The sequence below is a fragment of the Stenella coeruleoalba genome (assembly GCF_951394435.1).
Source record: "Stenella coeruleoalba genome assembly, chromosome: 3".
NCBI lineage: Eukaryota > Metazoa > Chordata > Mammalia > Artiodactyla > Delphinidae > Stenella > Stenella coeruleoalba.
In genome coordinates this window covers 125,183,602-125,210,114 of record NC_137148.1, presented here as the reverse complement: position 1 = coordinate 125,210,114, position 26,513 = coordinate 125,183,602, and the positions used below count along the sequence as shown (strand labels likewise).

The following is a 26,513-nucleotide window of genomic DNA, read 5'->3' as shown; positions in this document are numbered from 1 at the left end:
CTGTAGCAGCGTCAGTCCTGCTGGATGAAGTCTCCCAGGGCTTCTTCCCAGCCCAAGGCAACTGGGAATCTTCCAGGAGCTGGAGGACCAGATTGGACACTTCTCTTTTCCAGCTCGTGGGAGAGATTGTTGGCCTGAGTGCGGGGCTGGTGCTTGCTTCCTCATGTAGCTGCTTAGCAGTCTTGGGGCCCTGGACACGTGTCTAATACTTTGTTCTCTATCTGAATCTCACGAATGAGATAATATGTACAAAGTAAATTCACAGTGCCAGCCACAGAGTAAGGGATCAATAAATCATAGGTGTTATTATTATTAGAATTAGTATTGTTTAAACCTCACTGGGTTTCTGTAAAACTACGATGACAAGAGGTATCTCAAAACAAGGATCAAGGACTTCCCTGGTGGCTCAGTGGTAGAGTCCGCCTGCCGATACAGGGGACATGGGTTCGAGCCCTGGTCCGGGAGGATCCCACATCCCCTGGAGCAGCTAGGCCCGTGTGCCACAACTGCTGAAGCCCGCGCACCTGGAGACCGTGCTCCGCAGCAAGAGAGGCCCGCACACCACAGAGAGGAGTGGCCCCCGCTCGCCGCAACTGGAGAGAGCCTGCGCGCAGCAACGAAGATCAAACGCAACTAAAAATAAATAAATAGATTAATTAATTAATTAAAAAACCCCAAGGATCAAATGAAGTCATGGGATGAAAAGTGCATTTTGAGATGCAAAAGTCTATGCAAATGTGTTAGATAATGGGCACTGATAACAATCCCCCCTTACCCCTGACAAGTCCTTCAAGATAGCCTGTCCTTCCAGGTTAGGCCACAAGAGGGCACCACCTCCTTCCTGTCTGCGTCACGCTGCCTCCTTGGACACTCCCACAGGAGGCACCTGGTGCAGGACGCCCTGTCAGTAAAAGGAAGTGCAGACGGTCACTGCTGGAAGAGCCTGGGTTTCGACCTGGGGAATCTGTCACCAGAGTTGTGAGGGGGTGCCAATTCCTTCTGCCCACAGGACAGAGGCCCACGGCATGCCTGGCATGTAGGGATGTATTTGAAAGTGTTACTACTTTACAGCTGTGTTCAGAAACGGCCTCAACACTGAAATTCTGGAAGAGGAGTGCAGGATCTCACACCTACGTGTGTGAGCGAATCATCCTCACAAGGTAGAGTTCTCTGGTTGTCTCGTTCACTGCCGTGTCCCCAGCACCAGGTGCACACAGGCACCCAGTAAAGGCTGGCAGAGGTAAATAAAGAGGACACCCCCTGGGCTTCCCCTGGTGGCGTTAGTGGTTGAGAGTCCGCCTGCCGATGCAGGGGACTCGGGTTCGTGCCCCGGTCCGGGAGGATCCCACATGCCGCGGAGCGGCTGGGCCCCTGAGCCATGGACGCTGGGCCTGCGCGTCTGGAGCCTGTGCTCCGCAACGGGAGAGTCCACAGCAATGAGAGGCCCGCGTACCGCAAAAAAAAAAAAAAAAAAAGGACACCCCCTTTGCTGGACATTTGCTGTTATTCCTGTGCACCCCTCCACTCCTGGGAATCTCAAACCACAGTGTCGAACCCACCTGTGGGAGTCCGCAATAATTCCCCAGGGGTGTGAGGGAGAGTTCTAGAAGGACCTCAGTAGCACAAGGCCTGAGTTTCGAGGAGGCCCCAGTGTCTGGCCGGGAACTGTTCCAAAGCTGAACAAGAACGGGGTGTGTCATTGGGGCGTGGGGTGCAGTGGACGGCAGGGCGCTGGCCAGAGGAGCTCGCCCTCCGTCCTGCCTCTTGCACTCGTCCCTGCGGCTCCTAAGCAGTCTCGGGCCCTTGTGGGACCTTGGGCTCCTCCACAGTGCAGGGCAGGTGCGCAGGCCTTGTTCGGGGGCGCAGAGGAGAGGTGTGGGGAGGCCTTAGGCTCTGGGAATCGTAAAAGGTTGTTTGTCAGGATGTTGATTTTTTTTCCCCTCAGAATGTAGCAGAGTTGGAGGATTGTGCCGAAGGTAGACTAATTGTGTTTAAAATGTCCCCATGTGGGGCTTCCCCGGTGGTGCAGTGGTTCAGAGTCTGTCCGCCTGCCGATGCAGGGGACTCGAGTTCGTGGCCCCGGTCCGGGAAGATCCCACATGCCACAGAACGGCTGGGCCGGTGAGCCATGGCCGCTGGGCCTGCGCGTCCGGAGCCTGTGCTCTGCAACGGGAGAGGCCGCAGCGGTGAGAGGCCCGCGTACCGCAAAAAAAAAAAAAAAAAAAAAAAAAAAAAAAAAAAAAAGAAATTAAAATGTCCCCATGTGTTGGGCATGATGCCTGTGGTACAGCTAATGTCGAGTTCACTCTGAACACTGACGCCTGTGTGAAGTGTGATTTCAGACTCTGTCTTGCCTCCTCGACCTGGCCAGTCACACCTTTAGGACTGAAGGGGCGAGGCTGCCACGTAGCCAGGCCCTGAGCGCTCCTCAGCATGTGCCTTGGTCCCGCCCTAGGGGACCTCACCTCGTGGGACTCTCTCCCTCCCCACGCTCTACAGCAGGTGTTCCCAGACACGGCCTGGCATCTTCCTTGGGCTTCTGACTGTCTTGATGTGGGTCCTGGTTGCTATCTAGCCGGCTTCTGGAAGTGTCTGGCAGTGTGAAGGCACCTGCCTTCAGTTGAGGGTTGCCTCAACTGAGGCTGTATTATGGGCTGAATTGTGTCCCCCCCAAATTCATGATGAAGTCTTAACCCCCAGTACCTCAGACTGTGACTGTATTTGGAGGTAGGGTCTTTAAAGAGATAATTAATGTTAAATGAGGTCATATGCGTGGGCTTTAATTTAACCAATAGGACTTGTGTCCTTATAAGAAGAGATTAAGACACTGACATGTACAGAGTGAAGACACAGGGAGAACACAGCCATCTACAAAACAAAGAGAATGGCCTCAGAAGAAACCAACCCTGCTGACACCTTGATCTTAGACCTCCAGCCTCTAGAACTATGATAAAATAACATTCTATTGTTTAAGCCACTCAGTCTGTGGTACTTTGTTACAGCTGCCCTCGTAAACTAATACAGGCTTATGTTCTCTCCCTGCTATCACCTCCTTCCACCTCCCCTCATGTTCCCAGGAAGACACAGGACACAAGCCAAGGGTCCAGCATTTTATTATAGTCACAGAGCACAGGAGGGACTGCTTGGGTCTCACTGAAGGCTTGTTTTACCTTCTCCCCCAGGGGAAGCCACAGGAGGTAGCCCCACCTTCCAGGCCAGGCCAAAAGGGAGAGAGGGGGCAAGGGCAGGTGATAAGCATAAACACAGACTTGATTTGACTCAGCCTCACAACTTGTTAGCTGTGTGATCTTAGGCAAGTGTCTTAACCTCTCTGTGCCTTGGCTGCCTCATCTGTGAAACGGAGTATGTGATACAACCTACCTCACTGGGTTGTTGTGAGGATTGAATGAGACAGTGCCTGTGAAAGCATTTAGCACAGGGCCCGGTAAGTTGTAAATATTCGTGAGTGGAAGCTATTATTATCATTAGGAGCAAATCAGATTTCTTCATGGTCAGTCCAGCTCCAGTCTCTGAGGATAAGGGGGAGGGAGATCTCATATTTTATAAATGTCTTCAATGTGGCCTGTTAGAGAGACAGCCTGAGATGTGTGGGAGCCACCTGGTCCCTGGGAGCACGGCAAGCAGACCCCTAAGCGAGGCTCCTGGGGCCACGACACCTCCTGTCTCTACCAACTCCATGAAAAGCACTAGGAAGAGTTTGTGAAAAGTTCTAGTGTTGCACCTGGACCACTTCAGGTCTCTGGGATTCAGTCAGCTAGCATTTTCTCTGTCTATTCAGATTGTCTTACTTTTATTTTTTATTTTTGCAGTTTTTACTTTTGGCTGAGGAATTGCCACAGAACTTGGAATCAATCCTGGCTCTGCCTTAGGCTATGTGAGTGACTGTGGGCTGGTCACTTGACCTCTCTGAACCTCAGGACCTTTGAGACGAAGGTGATGCGAGTTAAAGTAAATCGTAAGTGATGGTCATTGGTAATGAGAGGATGGATGGGGCTTACGTGGTCAGTGTGTGTGTGTGTGTGTGTGTGTGTGTAGAGGCGAGCCTCAGTGTTTCTGAAGCAGGTTGAGAGAGGCATCACCACAAGAGGGCACTCTGAGCTTTTTTGTCTTCTCTACCTTAATGAAAAATTTAAAAATTTTTCTGTGGCTGCATTACAAATCGAACTAAAACTTAATAGTTTTTTTTGTTTTTAGTTTAGCTAACTGATTTAGCAAACTTTTAAAATAAATTCACGTACATTTATTCATTTATCAATAATGCTGATTCGATAGTGCGACCCCTATTGCTTGGCACGCGGGGAAGTGGGGTGGGGGTGCGGTTGAGGCAGAAAGAAACACATGCTTTATGGTGTCCTGGTTCAACCACTGCTCAACTGAGTGCCTGGACAAAGTTCCCAAGAGCAGGACAGTGGTGAAGTTCCCATTCCAGCCTCACAGGATGTTACGAAATGGACAAAATGGAAAGAAAAGCAACTTAAAGGTCAAGAACACAGTTCTCAAGCCCTCTTACCTCTAGTGCATGGCCTTCCACTTGACCTCATGACGTGCTTGAGCCCAAGCCCTGCAGGGGCAACTCTGGGTGGGAAGGAGACGCATCCAGCTGTTAAACCATGACCTCAAGAACAGTATTTCCAGGAATCCCCATCTTAGCATCTAAGGGATTCCTGGGAAAACTGGACCGTGAGGACAAGGTGAGAGAGTGGCCTTCAGCACCAAGGCTCTGGCATGTCCCTAAGGACCAGCTGGCGTTTTCTTCTGCATCCGGCCCCATCTGCAGAAGCCAGGGCGGCTGCTGTGTCTCGCGGGATGTGGATGATTGCTCCGGGGGGAGAGTAGTGACTGGAACTTCAGTTGCCCCGGAAAGTACCTTCCCTGTAGTCAAAGGCCATGTTGTCAACCAGAAACCATCTGGTAACACCCCACTCCCCCCTTCGACTGCCATGGATCATGTGTATTCCTTAGTCTCCAGCCAGAGGGAGGGTTTTACTCTAAACCAACTGGGCGGATCCAGTTCCCAGTCTCTGTTTGGCAACTTCTTTGTTGGTGACCCTCAGCAAATCACTTAACCTCAGCCTTCCCCAACTGTAAAATGCTATGGTATAGGACCTACTGGATAAGGTGAGATAAATACAACTATGGTGGCTGGGGGCGGGGAGGAGAAGAGGAAGGAAATCTACAGGATTAATGGAAAATGTCTTGGTCTGTCTTTGCTAAAAGTGACCCAAGATGTAAGGACAAGACCACATGCAGTGGGTAAGAACATGGATCTGAAGGCAGACAGATTAGGTTACAAGCCCAGCTCAACATAGTCAGTGTGTGACCTTGGGCCAGTTGCTTAACTGAGCCTTGGTTTTCTTATCTGGAAAATGGGTTAATAACATTTACCTCCCAAGCTTGTTGGGAGGTTAAATAAAATTGTGCTTAGCCCAGTGATTTTCCTCTGCTGTTTCTTGCTTGTCTGAAGCCACTGAGAGGGGTCAGATATTTGGGAGATGCCTGGACTAACTTAGGCAACACCTCAAAGAGTGAAGAGCCTGACTCAAAGCCCAGGACTTTTGTCTTTAAGGCTGAAAGGGTTTTTAGGAATTGTCCAGTTCACAAATGATGAAGGGTTTCAGCTTCGAATCATAAACAGTAGCTCTCCAGAACTTAGTGCTGAGAAGGATTCTGAAGCTGTACCTGAATGCTTCAAGAAAGGATGCCTTAGAGTTGGGGGAAGGGATAGTTAGGGAGTTTGGGATTGACATGTACACACTTCTGTATTTAAAATGGATAACCAACAAAGACTTACTGTATAACACAGGGAACTCTGCTCGATATTATGTAACAACCTAAATGGGAAAAGAATTTGAAAAAGAATAGATACATGTATGTGTATAACTGAATCACTTTGCTGTACACCTGAAACTATCACAACATTATTAATCAGCTATACTCCAATATAAGATAAAAAGTTTTACAAAATTACAAAAGAAAAGAAAAAAAGGAAAAAGAAAGGATGCCTCGACTGATTAGCAGTGTCTGTCATGGGCTCAGAAAGCGAAAGCAGAGTCAGGGTGCTGGGTAATGGCCACCACTGAGTGCTCCAACACCTCACTTTACAGATGGACAAACTGGGGTGCACAGAAGATTCAGGCCTTGCCCAGAATCATGAAGCAGATAGTGGCACAGGTAGGACTTGAGTCCAGCAACTTCCTCAGCTGACCATACGGAGAGTGGAAACATTCCCGTCCTTCCTGGTGCCCGCAAGCACCACTACCACTTACCACGTCCAGGCAACGGCCGCAGAACAACTTCTCCCTTCCCGAGCTACAGTGCTTCATCTCAGACTCCCAACTGACCAGAGATGCAGCACTGCACCTCAGGCTGGGAGACAGGGTGCCACACTGCTCTGCACCAGGGGCTGATGGCAGGGAGTCCACCCTAGACAGGAGAAGGGGCATTAGAGGGGCCTCAGCTCCACCATCCAGCTATTGCCCCAGAGGCTGCTGTAACTACCACAGATGTGTTTCCTGTCCTCAGCCTGGCGTTTGAGCCCTCTGGGACCAAACCTCAACCTTCCTTTTCTTTTCTTTTTAAACAGTTTTATTGAAATATAATTCACCTATTTAAATTGCACAATGAAGTGGTTTATAATACATTCACAAAGTGGTGTAACCATTGCCACAATCGATTTCAGAACGTTTCATCATTCCAAAAGAACCCTCTTACCATTTAGCCCCTCCTACCCACCTCCCATCACCCCGAGCCCCCGGGCAGGTCTGTCTCTACAGAGCTGCTAATCTAGGCATTTCAGTAAATGGAGCCATCCAACATAATGTTCTACCTTTTGACCCCATACCCCACATTTATGCTTGGTGCACCCCAGCCAAACGGCACATTCATGGTACTTTATATTTTAGACCATCAAACATTTGTCTTAGCTTCCTACCTGGCCTCCTTGCTTCTACTCCCACCGACTTCCCAACCAACCATCCCAGCCATCCTCCTAGAGTGATTTCTCAAAATGCAAATATGCCCGTATCTCTCCTAGGCTTAAAATGCTAAAAACTCTCCCACTGCCCTCTGGCTAAATTCTGAAACCCTCACAAAAGGCTACAAGGCCTGACCCGTCTGGCCCAGCTGGCCACTTCCTCTTGGGCCTCTGCCCTCCTTTTTCCATTCCTCCGAGGAGCCCTGCGCCTACCACTTCGGGGCCCCCAGCTACCATGCTGCTCCCTCTTGCGCCCCTGCCCGTCTCCTCCTGGTGGAAGAGGAGACCAAACGGCTACTTCTTGTGGGAAGCCCTCTCTGACTTTCTCAGACGTCAGGACACCCTGGTCCATGTCCTCACACATCTTCTGCCCTCTTTCTGCCCTCTTTCTCTTTCTAATCCTTTACCATACTTGTGATGGTAGATCCTCATATGCGTTGTAAGAGTGGCTGAATCGTATTCTTCAACCTCATTCTCTCCAGTGTCAGAGCTCTTTGCATCTGGGTCTGACTGGGTTAGATCTCCAGTTCCCTGAGGACAGCACCCACATTTGTTAATGGCGAGGATCCCTGCGCCTCGTGGAGGCCTTTGTACATGATGATGGGTCCCAGGGAATGCCACTTAGTGGATGATTGAATGACCATATAGATAATTCATTTTCCTCTCAAGACCTGGCTTGGGTGGGAACCTCTGAGTGAGCAGGCGGAGCCTCGCCTCTATTTCTTCTGCCCCGCCGAGATCTCAGGGCACCCCCAGAGGACCCTCCTGCATTGCTGATGCCCACTGGGGTGGCCTTGGTGCCGGATGTCTGAAGGGTGAAGGGAACCAGCAGCCTTTGCTCGGGGGTGGGAGAGAGCAGGAAAACACACACGCCTCCTTCCAATAATAGTCTCATATGCCTCTGGCAGAAGTCTGAAAGCAGGCCCTGATCTGCAGAGTGTTTTCCTCTGGTCTGCCACTTGGGGCAAGTCAGGCCTGCTGGCCTGCTGAGGGGGACAGCCCCTTCCTCAGGTATTCCCACCCAAAGAGCTGCCTCGCTCTAATATGGAATTCTCATGGAGGAACTCTTTCCAAACTGCGTTTGGCTGGGGAGTGATTCCAACATCAGGATCCAGCTTGGGGGTCCTGAACGGCCCACAGCCCGTCTACTCCACTCTCAGACGGCTCCCACTAGCTCTTGGCGAGGAAACGCTCGCCCTGGCCAACGTGGAGATTTCAGTAAGAAGCCAGGGAGGGTCGTCCCGAAAAAGTGATCATTTGCTGCTGGGAAGCAAGCTGATTAGGCCAGACCCCTGCATTCCTTTGTGCCGGACTGTTTCCTAAGCTCTTTCACCTGACCACCTTTGGCTTCCGAACGCAGCACAGAGAGCGGGCGATTTTGTAGAGTACGTGGCCTGAGCACTAACTTTGTTTCTTGTTTTTTTTTTTAATACATTTATTTATTTTATTTTTATTTATTTTTGGCTGTGCTGGGTCTTCGTTGCTGCGTGCAGGCTTTCTCTAGTTGCGGCTAGCGGGGGCTACTCTTCGTTGCGGTGTGCGGGCTTCTCATTGCGGTGGCTTCTCTTGTTGCGGAGCACGGGCTCTAGGTGCGCAGGCTTCAGTAGCTGTGGCATGTGGGCTCAGTAGTTGTGGCGCACAGCCTTAGTTGCTCCGCGGCATGTGGGATCTTCCCGGACCAGGTCTCGAATCCGTGTCCCCTGCGTTGGCAGGCGGATTCTTAACCACTGCGCTACCAGGGAAGCCCCCGGGCACTAACTCTGGAAGACACAGTGACTCAGGCTATTCCCTGTGTTTGCTTCCAGTCCTTCTGTTTCCCAGGGGGAGAGAGCCTCAGTTTGGTGCTATCCTGTCTCTGACACTTTTCTGGCTCCTGTTTATCTCCCTCAGGCCCAGGGGCTTGCAAGCTATGTACCAGAGGAGAGAGTAAGAACGCTGTTGCATTTTTACTGTCTCTATTCTTACCTTTATTATCTCCTAATTATGGACAGTATTTTAGTTTCCCATTTATATTTAGGTATTAAAAATGACTCTTCTTAAATTTTAAAATATTTTGATTGTTGGCAGATGTGGCCAAAATTAAAAAGGGGGCATCTGAGTGCCTGCCGTTTGAAAAACTGCCCCATCACATTTAATCTGCAGAGCAGCCATGCAGTGGTCAGGGGACCCTTATCACCGCCACATGGAGGGCCAGGAAGGGGAGGAGACGGTTCCCGGGTCACAGACTGGCTTGAACCAGGGGAATTGGTGGCTATTTCCAGCACACCCCATTGGGCTCAGAATATTGCCACAAAGATAGCAGCTCTCCTGGGTGTAGAAACAGGAAGTGGATGGGAGGCAGTCCCACGCTCCTGTGGGAAACTCTGACACAGGGACAGAGGTTGAGACCTTTGACCAGGGGAAGGTATTTGCCTCTATATCCTCTATGGCTATAGGCTGTCTAGTTCTGTTTCCTTTGTCTCTAGAAAAATCATAGTGATGCTGATGGTAATAAGAACGGTCATTTCTTGAGTGTTTTAATTGTGCTAATCCCCGTGCATCCCCAAGGCTCCATGGGAAAGGGATTTTCCAAGGGCATGGAGCTAGGAGCCCAGCTGGGATTCCTATCAGAACAGCTGCCTCAGGACCGTAATTTTTAACCTCCATGCTCCATGTCTCATCCCCTGACCAATTTACCAGTTCATCAGGGTTGGGGACAGGATCTAACCATTTCACTTGTCCGTTCAGCAAACCAAATGCATCTTCTACGTGCCGAGGGGAGACAGGCCTGAATCTGATGTGGTCCTTACCCTGGAGGAGCTTGGTCAGTGGAAGGAAATTGCCCTTGGCAAGTTGAATAGGGGACAGACCCAAGTGGCATAAGAGAGAGCCCAGAAAGGACTGCTGAGGGCTTAGGTTCCTCCTCCCTGGGGGAACTGGGAGGGCTTCCTGGAGGAGGAGGTTCTGCCGCTGGGCTGGGAGGAGGGCAGAGGTGCAGGAAAGGTGTCCTTCTGCTGGCTCTCTGGCCCCAGGAACTCTTCCCTTGAGTCTTGCCTACTTGCTGAGAGGCAGACAGAGCTGGCTTTTCTCCTTCAGATGATGTCTCACTGAGAAGGGGGTCCATAGCTCTCCTGTTCCACTTACCCCACGAGAGGCTCCTTCTTGCTCTGGGTCCCCAGTCAGGAGATGGGTCCCACTTGGGACACCCAAGTGGTGTGATCCCTTATCACAAGCGCTTCTCTCTGTCGCCCTGTTTCCCCTTCTGTCAAAGGAGGCAGTTGAACAGGTGGCCTCACAATCTTACCTGGCAGAATCTTACCTGGTGCTACCTGTCCACAGCCAGGGGTGCTGCTCCCGGATGATGGACTGGTTTTTCCTCCCTGTTCCCCACTGTCTTCAGGAAATGTCGCTTGGCCTGAGGGGGAACCTCTGTCTTCTGTCTGGAAGCTCTCAGGAGGCTGGGAAGGAGAAAATAAACAGTGGCTGTCTGGATTTTCTCGCCAGGCCTGAGCCAGGAGACCTTCCTGGCTCCTTCCCTTATATGGCCAGGCTGCTCTGGGCTGGGAGTCTGCCACTGCGTGTCCCCACCATCCACTGTCACTGAGGGCTGGGGGCCACCGCTGGTCACCTGGGACTCTGGTGCTTCAGAGGCTTGGGCAGGGCTGAAGGTGGAGGGTGGGACCCAGGACATGTCCCTGTGGTTGCCTGCACAAACTGGCCAACTGTCATGGCCTCTGCGCTGCTTGGGGTGAGGCAGGTGGGGAGGATTTCTATTGGGATAAGTGGGGAAGGGGGTAGGAGAAAGGGATCCATCGGGTCTTGACTTAACCCCCAACTCACAAGTGACCCTGGCCAAGCTCTTTCCCTCTCCAGGCCCCTGTTTCTCCCTGTGTCAGTTAAGGGTAGGGAAAACACAAATTAATCCTCACAGTCAGCCCCATGAGGTGGGAGCTTTTGTATTCCCATTTTACAGATGGGAAAACAGGCTTCAAGAGGTTAATTGGACCACAGCTATCCAGCTAAAAAGGGAGCAAGGCAGGATTTGAACTTGGGGCTGTCTGACTTTAGGGTCTGTGTTCTGAATGGGCTGATTGCTAAGGCTCCTCTTAGTAATAATATTCAATAACTCACATATACCATATGGAAAAGGGATTCTGCTGGAGATGCTCCCCTGGAAGACTAGGGGGCCCCAGTGCCCAATGACCCAGCCCAAAGGTGACTGTTCTGTTAAGCAATGTGGGCAGATGCTGTAAGTCATTCAGTTCGGTGTCCCCAGCACCCCGCATAGGGCCTGGTGCAGACTCAGGGCTCAGGAAAGGGGAGCTGTGGGATCACTGAATGAATGAACCTCAGTAGTCACCTCTGTACTATGGGCACAATCTCCTAACTCCAGGCACATTCGGAGGATTAAACAAAACAATGGATGAGAAAGCACAGAGACACCACCTTTACATGATGGTGTTGTCTTTCTGTTCACAAATTCCTTCTTCCCTCTAAAGTGCCCACCTGTGTCTCAGCCCCAGGCCGTTGCCTCCTGAGCTGACCAGTTCCCGCTCAGCCCAGCTGAGTGTTGGGGGGTAGATCTGCTCGGGGCCTGGGCTCAGGGCTCTGGCAGCAGTGACCGTGGGAGAGGCTGCCGGAGGGGAGGGAGGGAGGGAAGGTGGGGCTGGTTTGCTGGGAACAGCTCAGAAGTGAGCCTTGCATAAGCACGAACATCCTGTGTGCTCTTGAGCTAGCCCTGGAACCTCCCTCAGCCCATCCATCATCATGGCATTCTCTCGGACCCCAGCCCCCTTCCTGGGGCCCAGGGGCGGGGGGAGGGGGCTGAGAAGGGCCTGTCAGCGTGGCCGAGAGACCGCAGCTGGCAGATCTGCAGGCCTGCTCAGTGTTGGAGCCCGACAGCGCCGGGGGGAGGTGGCGCCTACCGCCCTCCTAATGCAATTTGTTTGGACCCAGTCTCCAAGGCTCATTTGCTAGTGAATGAGGGCCAGGTGTGTGCGCTGTGCCGGGGCGCACGTTTGCACACACGTGTGGGGTGTGCAGAGGTTAACAGGTGTGCTGTGTTATGTAAGCAGCCTGGGCTGCGCCCGCTGTCTTTGGCGCGTCAGCTCCTTGTCCGAGTCCTGCCTCCTCTGCTCACTTCCAAATCTTCCTCCTCTTTTTCCATCCTCCGGAGATCTGGTGCCAGAATCCCCCTCTGCCCTTGACTGTCTGTATGACTCTGAGTGGAACTCCTTCACTTCCCTGGGCCTCAGTTTCTCCACCTGTCTTATGGAGCTGGCCCCTCACCCTGCCCGCTCCACGAACAGCTGGTAAGTGTGGGAAGAATATGATGGGCGGTAAAAACAACTGCTCACGGTTTCTAGAGCTTCACCGTATTCCAAGCACTGTGCATCCGAGCACACGCCTGACGCTCTCAAAGCCCCGAGGGCTGGTTCTGTTTTCAGAGGCTGACACAGCCCCAGGTCACCCTGCTTCTAGAATCCGACCCCATTTACTCCTTTCCAGGGAAAATGACCACCATCCTCCACAGCTCCCCCAAGTCCTTTGTTCTCGGGAGCACGCAGGCTTTGCGTTGCTGGTTTGTAGGGAGCAGGGCGTGAGGTGGATTCTTGGCTCCTGGTGGGTTTTCCCTTCTTTGGTTCCATTTCTTTTCACCTACGATCCCGACGCAACAGCCCTGACTTGCCGGCACCCTGTCAATCAGCAGGGTCTTCCTTTAACCCTTCCCGTTCTGAGGCCTGGTTTCTTGGTCATCCTGAGGGCTGGGATGGGGAATTTATCGCTGGCGGGGTGGGGAGGGTGGGGTGTCGGTGCCCGTGAGTGGAGGTGGGGTGGCACTCACAGGTCTGTGTCCAGGGCCCCTGCCGCCTACCCTCCTCAGGTCTTCAGGAGGCCCCTCTCTGGGGTGTTTGCTCCTTCAGCGTCAGGGTTGCAGGGGCGGCCACCCACCAGCCAGTGCCCTTGCCTGAAAGGAACAAGGATACCCCTTATCAGAGGACGCTGGGGTGCCCTTTGGCCAGAGCCCTGGCCTTTGTTGGTCCTGACTGGGCTGCCGGGCTCCTGGCTTTGAGGATGAGCCTGGGCTGTTGCTGGGCCCTTAGAAGCCTCAGGCTGAGGCTGTTGAGATTTTCCAGGCCTCAGAGAGTCTGTCCTTCAGCTGCTAGGCTGCCATTATCTCTGCTATGCTTACCTGGCTTTCAGAGAGGAGCTCTAGGCTCCAAGAGCAAGAGGGGTCACCTTCCCTTTCCAGCGCATCAAGACCCCATCAGCAAAAGAATGGGTCTGGAAGGAAATTGCCGAGAGTCCCCGCTGACCGTTGGCCCCCACCTCTAGCCTCGCACGTGGAAAAGGAGCTATTTAGGGGTAGGTGGAAATCCGGGGTTCACACAGTGACCAAGACTGAAGGGACAGCCCTGGGGCCACCTGTGACCACTTCCAGCTGCACGAGGCTTTCAGCCTGCAAAATGCTCCCTCCCGTAACTTAAGGCACACTCAAAACCACTGCCAGGGATAGGAATGGCTTCCTTGCTTACTGAGGCTCAAAGAGGCTCTGCAACGCACCCCGGTCAACCCCTGCTGAGTGTCAGAGGCCAGCTTGAACCCTGGGCTGTTCACGCTCAATCCAGCTGTCTCCTGAGCTCGGGCAGCAGTCGGCTGGATGACCACAAAACGGAGCTCACGTCGTCACAGACATCACAAAAACCCCTGTTCCCTCTCCTGGCCTTGCTCGTTTCCAAGAAATACGAGGGGCTGGGGAGAGGCCACATCTGGGAACCAGATGGCACTACCGTGGGAGATGGCTGAGGTCGGGGCCCCATGCAAGCACACCCACCCACACCTATGCTGGTTTTTTCTGGAGGGGCTTCTTTGCCCACAGCTCCCCTTCCTCAGCTCTCTCACCCTTGTGCATGTCCTATAGCTTGTGTTCTCCTTGGGCTCCAGGGCCCTAGGGTTTCCAGCATATGTTTGGGAAGAACTGAGAAGACACCCGCCCTGGAGTCCAGCAGACATGTGTTTGAATCTCCCCCCTTGCACTTTCTAGCTGTGTGATCTTGAGCTGGTGGCTTCACCTCTCTGAACCTTGGCTTGTTTGTGAAGGTCAAACGAGGTAGATGTCAAGTGCAAGCACAGTTGCTGCACATTGTAAGTCCACAATAAGTGGCTGCAGCTTCCATTATGAGCACGGGGCTGGGCCCACAGCAAAAGGCACAGGCTTGGGAGCACGAGAAGCAGGAAGGATGAGGGCAAAGGTCCGAAGAGGCATCTAGGGAAGATGTGGAAGCTGGGGTGGGAGCTGCCGTGTGGGGCCCCTTTCCATGCCCCCTCCGTTGTGCGGCTCCTCTGGGTCTCCATTCCCAGAGCGCCCTCCCACCCCCTTGACAGCCCAGCTGAGTTCACCAGCCTCACACGCTCCCCACTTCCTCCCCAGGGAAGGTCGCTGCTGGGGACTTTCGAGCAAGCCCTGGGAACACAGTCTGAGGCTGTCACAAGATGATGCAGGAGGAAGGGAAGAGAGGGAGAGAAAAGGGGCCTAGACCCCGGCCAGCGACCTACAGTTCCTACAATTCCAAGCCCAACCTCGAGCAGCTCGGTATCTGGGAGGGTGGGGGTTAGAGACCAGGATCCCCAAGACTCCCCATCACCCTGACCTTCCAATGTGAACAGACTGGGATAACAGTGACAGTGGTAACAGCTCCCAGCTACCCAGCTTACACCGGGACATGCCGTAATCCTACCAATGGCCAATACATGTTACAGCTAACACGCTGGATGCCTCCGATGTGCTCCACACTTGCTAAGTGCTTCTTTTACACGGGGTTTCTTATTTTATCCTCACAGTCACTTGTGAGTTAGGAACCACTCTTAACCCTGTTTTGCAGATGAGGAAACCGAGGCTCTCAGGAGTTACAGCAGTCCCTCAGGGTCACTTAGTTCGTGCCTGTGGGGATCACGATTGGCTCCGGGCAGCCCAGCATGCATTTTTCAGGCTCCCCTGTAGGACCAGACTATTTATGGCACCCTTTTTGCAGAGCGACAGCCGGAGTCAGCATCTCATGACATTCTGTCAAGTGTGTATTATGGAAAGCGGCCTTATGGAAAGGGAGCTGTGAGTAGGGAGAGCATGTTCAGTGTAAGCGGAGGCTGTGTGCACCCTGGCAATGGGCGTCCCCGGAAACAAGGGACTTCTCACAGCATTTCTCCCTTGTATGCTGTCTGTTTGAAGAAACTATCATGATAAAGGAGTTAGTTTTCCCTTCTGTCCTGTCCACTTTGCAAAGAACTGAGACCCCCAGGGTTCCAGTTTGCTGGGCTGGGTGATGCTTTCTGGGTAATGCAAATGTTGGTTTCTTCTGGAAGGTGTTGGATGGAAGAGCAGCAGGTTAGGGACCAGGTCTCCTGTAGGCATGCTGTGTGACTGTAGACAAGTGCCTTCCCCTCTCTGGGCCTCACCATGATGTGGTGGAGAGAAGACTGGACTCCATGGTGTCCACAGTCTCAGATAAAGGGGGATGGTTTGACTCCATCCCATCCCCCTGCATGAAGGAATGCATAGCTCTCCATGGAGTGAAAGGCACCGGGCATCAAGGGTTAAGGCTGGAGCTCCCCTGCTGCCTCTCACTCCCCTTGTTCCCATCTCACCCTCACTGCCCAGCCCAAGGCAGGCCCCAGGGACCCACACCTTGGGATTTCGTGCAGCAAGACGTGCAGCCTCAGAGCATTAGTGCTGAAGGCACCCTAGTTGCGTTCCCATTGTTCGGATGAGGAAACTGAGACACGGAGAGGAGAGGCAACAAGCTCAAAGTGATGCAGCTGGTCAGAGGCCCAGCTGGGACTGACCCCTTCCACTCACGGAAGGATCCTAATCGGTCAGATCTTAACAAAGGTCCCTGGGAGGAAGGCGGGAGAGAGAAGGGCCTTTGAGTTCCTTTGGCTTGAAGATGGAATAATCATGACTTCCTTTTCTAAATATCTTTTGGCCCTTCCTAGAACCAGATGGCGGATGTTTGGAATTTATGTTGTAAATAGTGTTTAAGAAAAGAGTGTGTGTGGGGGGTGCAGATATGTTACTTTTCCAACCACCTAAAACAAGATCTGAGGGAGGGAAGTTAGGGAGGGGAGCTGACTGAGAAGATTTGGGGCGAAGGGAGAAGTGAGGGGGGAGAAAGAGGGGAGGAGAGGGAGAGAAAAAACGAAGGGGGATTGATGGAGTGAGAGTGAGAACAGGACAAAGACAGAGAGATGAGGAGGGAGGGAAGAGACAGCAATGGGCGAAGAGGGAGGAAGACTGAGGGAAGGTGGGTGAGGGAGATGGAGAGGGGGCTCCCCCGGTGCGGGCTCAGATGGGCTCCATCTTGAGTTCAGGAGCAAACCCTTGAGTTTTCTAAAAATAGCTCAGCCTTTCCCCCAGTGGGGCTGGCAGCAGGGACCGAGAGAGGCACGCTTGCCCTTTTATGGTAAGAAAAATCCAGATCCTCCAGGGGAGCTGGGCTGGAGCCTGTAGTTCTCGATGAAGCCTGGCCCTGGGGTCTGGGGTGGGACAGGGCTGGATGGAGGCTGTGACTTGGTGGGGTTTCCTGGCCTAGGTAGGCCCACCCTCTGTGCAGAAAGGGCTGAGGTTGCCACACTGGAAAACCCTGGGGTCCTGGGGTGCAAGGGCTCCTAGAGACATCTGGTCCACCCCATCACCCTGTTTGATAGAAGAAACTGAGTCCCAGAGAGGGGCAGAGATTGTGGGCTCCCCATGTAGGGGTTTGAAATGTCAAGGTAAGTCAGTCTCTAGGTTCACATGAGGATGGCTTACATGCCCATTATTCTGGAGGACAGTGTGGTCTGAGTGTCAGGAGAGCTAAGGCCCACTCGGAGTTTACATGTGACTTGCTGTGTGACCTTGAGCGATCTGCGGAACTTCTCTGGTCTCAGATCGATCACTGGAGTGATCATAAGGGCCTTCCCAGCTTTTTGCCTCTCTGGGAATTCCAAGGCTGGAAAGCAAAGGTGGGGCATAGAGGATGCTGCTCCCAGGCAGAGGGGAATCTGCAGGCTGCTGTTTCTTCCTGTGCCTGACCTACTTCCTGTTCTGAAGCAAAAGCTAAGATGGACTGAGAAAGAGAGGAGGAGACTGAGGCAGATTATGGATGAAATCTCTGACTGTCCAAGCTGGTTGGGTCCAGCCCCTCACTGGGCACACTGAGGCCAGAGAGGACCTCATCTCAGGTCAAGTTAAGGTCATGTGGTGAATTGGGGCAGAGCCAGGAAAAGAACCAAGGGCTTCCCCTCCCAGCCTTGAGCTCTTTCCTCTGTAGGAGGCCTCCCATCTGCAGCAGCTGACAACTTTGGGGACCACGTCTGGCCAGGAAAAGCACCTTCCTGGGCAGAGCTGCCAGAACTGAAGATACGCCATTATCCTCTGACTACCTCTTAGAGACAGTTATGTCCTGGCAGGGTAACTGCCTCTTCTCTGTCTCCCTCCTTTGGCTGTAAGGACCATACCACAGTCTCCATCTAGAAGGCAGGGAAGGGGCAAAGAAGGATGCACAGGACTGGGTGGCCACTCTGGCAGTCTGATCTTGGGCAAGTCTCTCCCCATCATTGGCCTCAGGTCCTGCATCTGTAACACGAGGAGGTGGCTTTGATGAGCTTAAAGGTCCCTTTCAGCTCTAACAGGACTTGGTTGTTATGAGTTTCAACACCAGGAGTGTTTATTAAACATCTACCGGGATCACCAGGGTGAAGAGATGGATTTAGTAGTACTCTGTAGCTTTACAGTCCATTAAGGCCGGGACCTAGTGCCCAAGGTTCTTGGAAGCTCCAATCCTGATATCCACTGTCTATTCTGGGAAACTTGGCTGACTCTCTAACCCCAACTTGAACCCAGAGCTAATGTAACTCTAGTCTTGGGTGTCCAGGAATGCCTGCTGGTCTGATCGATGATCATGCCCACCGCCCACCACCCTGCCCAGGTTTCGTTATCCCCTTGACTTTGCCCTTCCCTCCACCCTCTCCCATGTGGTGTCCACCTCCCCAGGACCATCTGGGTCCTTTCCTTCTCTTCCCAGCACCCCCATCTCTCCACACTGGTCTTCCTGTGATTCTGCCCAATGAGGACACTTGCTTTGGTCTTCCAGCTTCCTGTGACCACCTCTCCCACCGCTGGGGGAAAGGAGGAACAGGAAAGAAAGGGGGACAAAAATAAAGCATGTTGTTCTAAACTGGAATCTTCCCTGTGATCCTCCTGGAATTTCCATGCAGACTCTGTGGGGCATGTGAACAGGGTTCCCCGGGACGCTGGCCCCCCTGCCTCATTCCTGCTCGGTGGAATATTCCCCCAGGGACCTGGTGTCACAACCAGGCTCCAGGTGTCTCTGGTCAGGCCTGGTGCTCCCTGGGAAGGGCAGAATGCAGCAGTGGAAGGGTGGAAGGGGTGGAAGGAAGTGGGAGGGAGGGAGGTCCCTAGAGGCCCCTGTGTGAAATCAGGGCAGAACTGATGTCATGCCTAGCTGGGAATCTGACATCCAGGCAGCCGGGGGGCTCAACCCTGTAAGATTGTCCCAGGGCAGCTAAGCTGTGATGTGAAGTCCCAGGCTGGTGGTGGGAAAGGCCATGAGGCCCAACCTCCTCTAATGCTGAACTTCTCTCTAGAATGTCCCTGCTAAACTTGCATACCTCTGGTGATGGGAAGCTCACTGCTTCCCAATCACCTAGTCTCTCTTTGGACAGGCTATCGAAGTCTCCTTCGGAATATCCCGCTGACCTTTACCTCTCTGGGGCTGCAAGCCCTGTCCTTTTGGGCTACAAAGAACAAGTTCCTGATCCCCAGAAAGCTCTTCAAATCTTAAAGTTGATGGCTGCAGCCCTCAGCCTTACTACCCCTCCTAATCTCACCCCAAGGTCTCCTGTCCCATTATTTGACATCTCAGAGTCAACAATGCCCAAATTCCCAATTCTCTCCCTGCACTGAGGCTCTTGGCCTGATGGTGTTTTGGGGGAGGGTACAGATTTCCCTCCCAGAGGCAGATGTCAAGGAGCACTTCTTCCATCTTCTGGGGCTTTGGTTTCTGGCGATCAAAGCCATTCTGCAACCAGGCTGTTGCCACTTTGCCAGCCTCAAACCTTACAGGGCTTCTCGACCTGCTCTCGGTTCAAACAGCCAAGTGGGCTTGTTTGCTCTTCTCCTGAAAATGTCTTTCCTCCTCCCTACCTTCGTACACAGAACTCTCCACCTGGAATGCCTTTTCCTCCCTTCTCGGTCTATCCAAAGTGTGCCCCTGCTACTCTGACCACCCCTACCCCAGGTTTTCCTTCCCTGAGAGTCTGGGCATCCGTTGTCATACGTGGGATAACCAGAGCTGTCCTCCTTCCATCCCAAATCATGGAGCATCTCGGCCTGAAGTGCCCAAAGGGACTGATGAACTTACTTCTCTGTTGGCCAGGGCTAGAGTCTTAGCCTGTTTCTTTCCCTTTCTCCCCATCTTGTTCAGCTTATCTCGTCAGATGCCTTCAGACTCAGTGGGGTTGTTGGGTGACATGTCTGAGGTCCGGCAGGCTCCAGGCAGACTGACCAGTGGCCTCTGAGCCCAGCAGCCCAGCCAGGGTGGTGTCGTGGCCACTACGGATGGCCTCCCTAGGCGGCGGCCTCCCTCTGAACACTTCACCCCATCCCTGTTTCTCTGAAGGAGGAGGAGGATATGGGGCAAAAGCTAGTGGCAGCTGAGCAGTGTCCCTGTTAAGTTTGCAGGGCCCAGTGTGTTTTCCATCTCCCTTGGTGCATGGCTTGGGTCCGAGGAGGACCTTAGAGGAGGTGACCTATGCTTGTGGCTGGTTTGGGCTCTCGGGAATGTGCAAGAGTGAGGCTGCTTCTTCCAGAAATGGACTAGCTGACTACCCCATCCTCAAATAACTGATGAGCTGTGACAGTCAAGGGCAGCCCAGGACTGAACAGGCCCCCAGGGGTACTCAGCCCACAGTAAGGTGTGCTCACTGGTGAGAACTGTCTGCATTTTTGCCCCTGAGCAGGCGTGGGGATGGGAGTTGAGGGGGCTCTGTTTATATCTTACCATAACAATGCCTAATCTAGAAGGAGGCATCGTGCTTCAAATGGCCCCCTTCCTAAATGCCAAGAATTTTCCTATTAGACGGGTAGAACCAGAAGTAGCTTTTGCTCACAGACTCAGGGGGGCAGTGCTAGAGTATATGTGCATGGGTTCTGGAGTCATCCAGACCTGGGTTTGAGCCACAGCTGAGCCTCTTACAAGCTGTGTGACTTTGGGCAAATGACTAAACCTCTCTGAGCCTCTGAGTTCCCAGAGGGTTAATGTTATTTACCTCAGAGAGTGCTGGATGGAGCGTTGGCCGCTTGGGAAGACTTGATATATGACGATTGTTATTTCTGAAGGAGCAAGGGCAGCTTATCCCCCTAGGTGGAAGGTAGAGTTGGGGTCCAGTACGGCACCTCATCCCCGCAAAGAAACTGCCTTTTGGCAGTTATTTTTTATTCAGTACCTACTATGTGTCAGTCACTGTTCTAAGGACCTCATGAGTTTTAACTCATTTAATCCAGACAATGCAATAATCTAACGAGGCAGGTACTCTTATCATGCCCAAGGTCACACAGCTGATATTAGGCAGATCTGGGATTCAAACCCAGGCAGCCTGACTCCCCTCTGGCACCTTTAACAACCAGCCTGCTGCATCTTAGCCCCACTCTAGCAGTGCTCTGACCCGCCTGGTCCCCTCATCACCTGGGCACTAGGATTCATGCAGCCCATACTGGAAAGGCTCCTGGCTCCAGAGTCAGCCTCTGTTTTCTCATCCAAACGAAAAGGGGCCTGATGAGTGGGTGATCCATGGGCCACGAGAGTGGGTGACTCATGCTGTGCATTTCTGTTTTGAATTGGAGAAAAGGTTTCTGGTGGTGAAGCACTGTCACCAACAAGCCTCTTTTGCAAGAGGGGAGGGGGCCGGCCTCTGCGGGCTCTCGCCATGTGTGGTGAAGCCCCATGGGGCCAGGACTGTCTAGACAGGCCTTTAGGAGGTGGCAGACACTGTGGGCTCTTTCCTCCGAATTCCTACAGACCATCACAGGCAACCTCTCCTTGGCCCGTGGCCACTGCATACTGCTGGGCTGGGGGAGGGCCACGTAGGCTGTGCCCATCCCCACCCCAGGGCCTGCAGGCTACCCTGCGACTTGGTGCATGTAGGGCAAATTTCTAGATACCCATGTGGACAGTAGTGTTGCAGCATTTCTGTTTCTTCCTTACGTTCTTAATTATACAAATTCAATAAGAACAGAGTAAAATGTGTAACATGTATACTTTAAGAATTCAGATAATTTCAAGTGTTGTCAAGGAGGGGAGTGCTCACGTTCTGCTGGTGGAAGTTGTGACGTGCTTTGGCCACTCTGGAAAATAATCTGCTTTCCTGTGAGGTTGACAGGTGTGCACGCCAGAACCTAGCAGTCCCTCTCTAGATATGAACCCCAGACAAACTCTGGCTCATGTGCCCCAGGAGATATGGACAAAAAGGGTCATAATAACCATAATTGGAAAAAATCTTTATCACAATTCTTTGCACGACCCCATGGCCCTGAGTCCCAGGGACTGTTTAGTTGGGAAATCACTATTGAGGCAGGGCCCAGGCATAGCCTGGAGATGAGGACCTCAGAGGCCACCTCCCCTAACTCTCAAGGCTCACACAGGGAATCAGACACAGCCCCGAGGGTCAGTGGCGGCACCAGGCCTGGAACTGGTATTCCTCGGGGCTATATGTGTCAGCTCTTCCCTGGAACAAGCCAGCCTGGGAAAGGGCTGACTTTGCCCCAGGAGCTGCCATGTGGATCCTAGGGACAAGTGACAAGCAAACTCCTTTCTGTCCTGGGGCAGTGGTGGGGCTCAAGGAAGAGCAATAGCCTTGGAACTAGAAGACTTGGGTTCAAGCTCTGGTGTGGTCACCCGTTTAGCCTTGGTCTCCTCTACGAAGTGGGATCCCTCATCATTGTGCTCAGAGGTGCCCTGGTGGGCAGGCTACAAGCATGCATTTTGTAGACTGAGTTCAAATCCCGTCTGCCACTTCCTAGCCATGTGACCTTGGGTAAGCTCCAGTGGTTTCTTTCCCTATAAATTAGGATGATGTAATGATGCTGATTCCTTCCTCAGGGTAATCCTGGGAGGATTAAATGATAATGCAAGAGATTCAGCCAAGTACCTGGCAGGGGGGAAATCCCCCATACAAATTCATGAGGTACTTTGGAAGGTCCCTAGGAGTTGTGGGGTGTGGTGTCCAAGGAGCAAGGCAGGAGGTAGGAGACCCCTGGGGACAGAGGAGCTGGGGCAGCCGGCACACATACGCTGTCCAGGTTTAATAGTTCACGAGCTGTGTGACCTTTTGCAAGCTGCTTAACCTCTCTGTGCCTCAGTTTCCTCATCCGTACAATGGGGATAATAGTTGTACCTACCTCACAGGGTTGTTCTGAAGATTAAGTGAAGTAATTTGTATAAAGGTCTTAGGCCTGTACTGTCATCATCACAGTGTAATTCTCCTATCCGCACCACCTTACAGAGGCCTGGGCTGGGCAGAGACTTGTTCTGTTCCAGCTCTGCCATCAGCTCTCCAGGTGGCCTAGAGCAGTTTCTCTTTTTGTGGGTTCAGTTACCTCAGCTGTGTTTGTGAGGGTACCAGGCTGCTTGACAGCCCAGTATTCTCAAAACTCCATGTGCTCAGGATTCCCTGGAGAGCTTGTAATGGAGCTTCCTGGGCCCCACTCAGGATTCCCTGTCAGTTGATGAGCATGCAGTGCTTCAGACACCGCACTTTGAGACACGTTGCCCACAAAATGCCCTATAAATGCAGGAAAGGAGACTTCATCTAGCCCATTAAGCATCTCAAGCTGACCCCTCTTCTGTGCCCCTTAACCTCTGACCTCTGAACTCACCTGTCCTGCCTCTTTCCAGACCCTGTTCTCTCTTAGGCAACTCAGGGTGCTTCCTGGCCGGGTCTCATTCCCACTTCCCTATAAACACAGCTAAGGTCATCTTGCCTCACAAGAGGAGTAGGGCCTAATTGTAATGAATATCAGCCCCGTTTATCCTGCTCTTCGGTACCTGTGTCCCTCACTCCTCATGACAGCCAAGTGAGGTCGGAACCAAGACCATACCTATTCTGTAGAGGAGGAAGCTGAGGCTCAGAGATGGCAAGTGACTTCCCCAGGGTCACTTGTTTTGTAAGTAAAAAGCCAGAATGGGACCCAGGCAATTGGATTGGGTTCCAGAGTCTGCTTTTGGACTCTTATGGCCTCAGGTCTTGCATAACCAAAAGTGGGGAGGTGAGGGTGCTGGGCAGGCTGGTGCTGGAGGACTGTGTCCATTCTGGGCCCCAGATGTGGCCACAGCATATGCAGAAGAGCCACGTTGCCTGCACGTCTGCCGGCTGTGACCCAGGCCTCTGCTCTACCCAGCCCTGCCTCCCACGTTCCCCACTGTAAGTCCCCTGCCTTCCTCTGAGTCCCCTGGCCCCACCACTTCATCCCCCTGACCCGCTCTGCTGTCTTTTCTGTCCCCGTCTTTCCAAGGTCTTGAGCCCCTAGTACACTGAATTTAGAGACCAGCCCCAGCCCCAGCCCCAGCCGAGGCTGCCTCAGGGCCAGGCTCATCCTGAGGTCTCAGGGCTGTGAGCCGACCCTTCCCTTGGCCAAGCCTGCAGTCAGACACTACAGCTCCCTTCTATCACCCGAGTCTCAACCTCCCAAAGCTCCCCCGGCTCTGGGTCTGCTTGGCCCCTAAGCCTGTTGTCAAATGGCAGACTCAGCTCAGGGCCTCCTGGGGAAACTTCCCAACATTAGCTGCCCTCTCGGCTCAGACGGGGCTCAGAAGCCACATCCTGCATGGAGACCATGTTGTCCGATGGCCTCACAGTACAGATGGGAAACTGCAGCCCAGAGAGGGTAGGGCATCTGCCCAAGGCCACAGGGCCAGGTAGTGAGAGGCAGAGCTGAGGCTGGAGCCTACGCCCCCAGCCCCCAGCCAGTGTGCCCTTTCCACGGCTGCGTCCCAGCCCCGGCCTCCCTGCCTCTCTGCCTGTCTGCTGGAACCTGAGCTGACATCGCTTCTCCAACATCTTTGCTTCTTGAAACCATTATTTGAAAACAGTTTTCCTTGCCAGGAGCCCCAGGCTCTTAGAGCTGAGAAATCAAACCTCATAGACAAGGAATAAGCACTGTCTATAGCGAAGCCAGCAAGACGGGCCCAGACTCAGGTGACGCTCAGGCGGTGGGACAGTGACGGTGTCCCCTTCCGCTGCTCCCACCCCCCCATTTAACCACAGCCACAAGGAGTCCTCAAAGCCAACAGGACCACAGATCCTGCACATCGGTCAGAGCAGGATGGGCGCTTAGAGATCATCCGGTTCAGCCCCTGCGCGGATGAGGAAACTGAGGCCCAGAGTGGGTTAGCAGGAGAGCAAGGACCAGCCCCTGGACACAGCATCCCCCCGGGGAGGATACCACAGAGCGCACCCCCCCCCCACCTCCGACCCCGCCAATGACTCGCAGACCCCTGTTTGCCATTGGTTCTTACCTCTCCTGGGGTCTGGTCCAAGTGTGGCTCCTTGTGGCCTGGAGACGTGGGCCAGCCCGTTTCGGGGATGGTTTCTCAACTAACTTGACTGGGCCTTTGGCACCCCTCACTGCCACTGCCACTGCCACAGGGGCACTTTTAAACAGTTGGCACTGGGCCCCCCTCCCCTTAGCCCCTTGCCCGCCGCTCCCTGGCTGCAAAGGCCCCTCTGCCTTTTACCTTATATGAGCTGAAGAGGCGAGCCTGGTGTTGGGGCGAGGCGGGTGCTGAGTCCTCTGAGGGCCCCCATTGGCCCAGGCGCCTGCCACGTGACCGCCTCGCCTTGACCTGCCCCTGGTGCCGACTGTTGCTTTTACCCCCTAAGGAAGGAGTGGTTGACAATTTTCATATTTCTTCTAAATTTGGAGATTTCAGACAATGCTGGGAGGCTTGGCTCCAGCTGCCAGAGGCCCATGTGGAAGTCATTAAGCTGAAGAAGGGGGGCCGGGGGAGAGCGGGAGGCAGGGAGAGGAGGGGGAGGAAGGGGGTAGGGGCCGGAGTTCTGAGGGTTGCCAGTTGTCAGCCTGGGAACATGAGCAAACTCCCTGGGAGCAAGCTGTGTGTGAGAATTTCCTCCCTCTTCCCTGGCCCCTGTGTCCCAGGACGGGAGTGGGAGTTCTGAGATTTTTTTTCTGGGAACCCCCAGCGGGGCAGACGCCAGTCCTGGCTCCTGGGGTCCAGAAGGTGGTGGGAATGGCAGGGGATGGGGGACCAGGAGGAAGGAAATCCTCTCTCCAGAAAGCTGGGACCCTTGGATGCCAACCCCATCATTGTGCAAAGAAGGCTGGGGCCCCAGAGGGCTTGCGCCTGTCACACAGGGGGCTGCGACGGGGCAGGAGAGGGAATCCGGGGACTCACCACTGGGGCTCCCTTTCCCCTGAAGTCCTAGTCCTGAGAAACGCCTGTCTCTTGCCCTTTCTCATTATGCTGTGGCCACGTTGGCCTCCTATAGGGTCCTTAGTGTTTTTTCATGCCTCTCGGCCTTTGCAGTTGCAGTCCTCTCCACCAGATGTGCCCTCTACCCAGAGCTTCCCATAGCTGGCTTCTCCTCCTGCTTCTGGTCTCAGCTCAAAAGTCACCTCTGGGGGCTTCCCTGGTGGCACAGTGGTTGAGAGTCCGCCTGCCGATGCAGGGGACACGGGTTCGTGCCCCGGTCCGGGAAGATCCCACATCCGCGAAGCGGCTGGGCCCGTGAGCCATTGCCGCTGAGCCTGGGCATCCAGAGCCTGTGCTCCGCAACGGGAAAGGCCACAACAGTGAGAGGCCCGCGTACCTCAAAAAAAAATAAAGAAAAGTCACCTCTGGGAGACGCTTACTTGGCCGCCACATTATTCTCTATTGCTGTCCCTGCTTGTTGCCCTCCAGGACTGTGCCTATATTTTACATATCTACTGATGTACTTGCTTGTTGTCTAGCTCATTGTGGAGAGCACAACTCCCCCTGGGGAGGGTATGAGTCCCCAGGCCTCCTGCAGTGCCTGTGAGGGATAGCCGGGAAGATGTCTGTGGACGGCGGCTGTGGGCATAGGAGTGGCCGCTGAGGCTGGAGGAGGGCTCCTCCCAGTGGCCTTGTTGCTCAGAGCTTCCCTTCTGTGGCCAGGCTGGCTGGACCCCAGCTACCTTCATTCACGTTCTCATCCACAGTCCCCTGGACCTCTGGTCCACATGGGACTGCTTCCCTCTCTCTCCCCTCCCTCAGCGCAGGATTCCCTCCAGCACACGGCCTCAGACCATCCTGTACGGGGCAGCTCCAGGGGTGTGGGGTGCTGAACCCTACACCGTCCCTGACCTTAAGAGGCTCCCAGTCTAGTAGGAGGAGCTTCACCCTGACTTTGTTCCTTCTGAGGAAAGAATTCCCTTGTCGGGAGGCCTGTGTGTTTGTTCCTGCCTTTGCTGTTTCTTAGCTGTGAGGTCTGGGCACAGTTCTTCAAC

The 26,513-nt window shown here is 53.4% G+C and overlaps 2 long non-coding RNA genes across 3 annotated transcripts in view; one reads left to right on the top strand and one right to left on the bottom strand.

Annotated features, from left to right (window-relative positions):
* The first annotated feature begins 845 nt into the window (after window positions 1-845).
* LOC307183359 overlaps window positions 846-26,513 on the top strand; it is a 38,058-nt gene continuing 12,390 nt past the window's right edge. Inside the window, exons 1-2 of one of the 2 annotated variants that reach the window (XR_013827452.1) lie at window positions 846-1,160; window positions 3,831-3,976. This is a non-coding gene — a long non-coding RNA (uncharacterized lncRNA). Of the gene's footprint in view, window positions 1,161-2,261; window positions 3,977-26,513 lie in introns of those variants that run through there. The other variant, XR_013827453.1, reaches the window with a different exon arrangement.
* Window positions 3,976-24,724, bottom strand: LOC307183360. Its single transcript, XR_013827454.1, has 3 exons — window positions 24,544-24,724; window positions 12,819-12,941; window positions 3,976-10,431 (listed from the first exon to the last, which is right to left on the bottom strand). It is a non-coding gene; the product is annotated as an uncharacterized lncRNA (long non-coding RNA).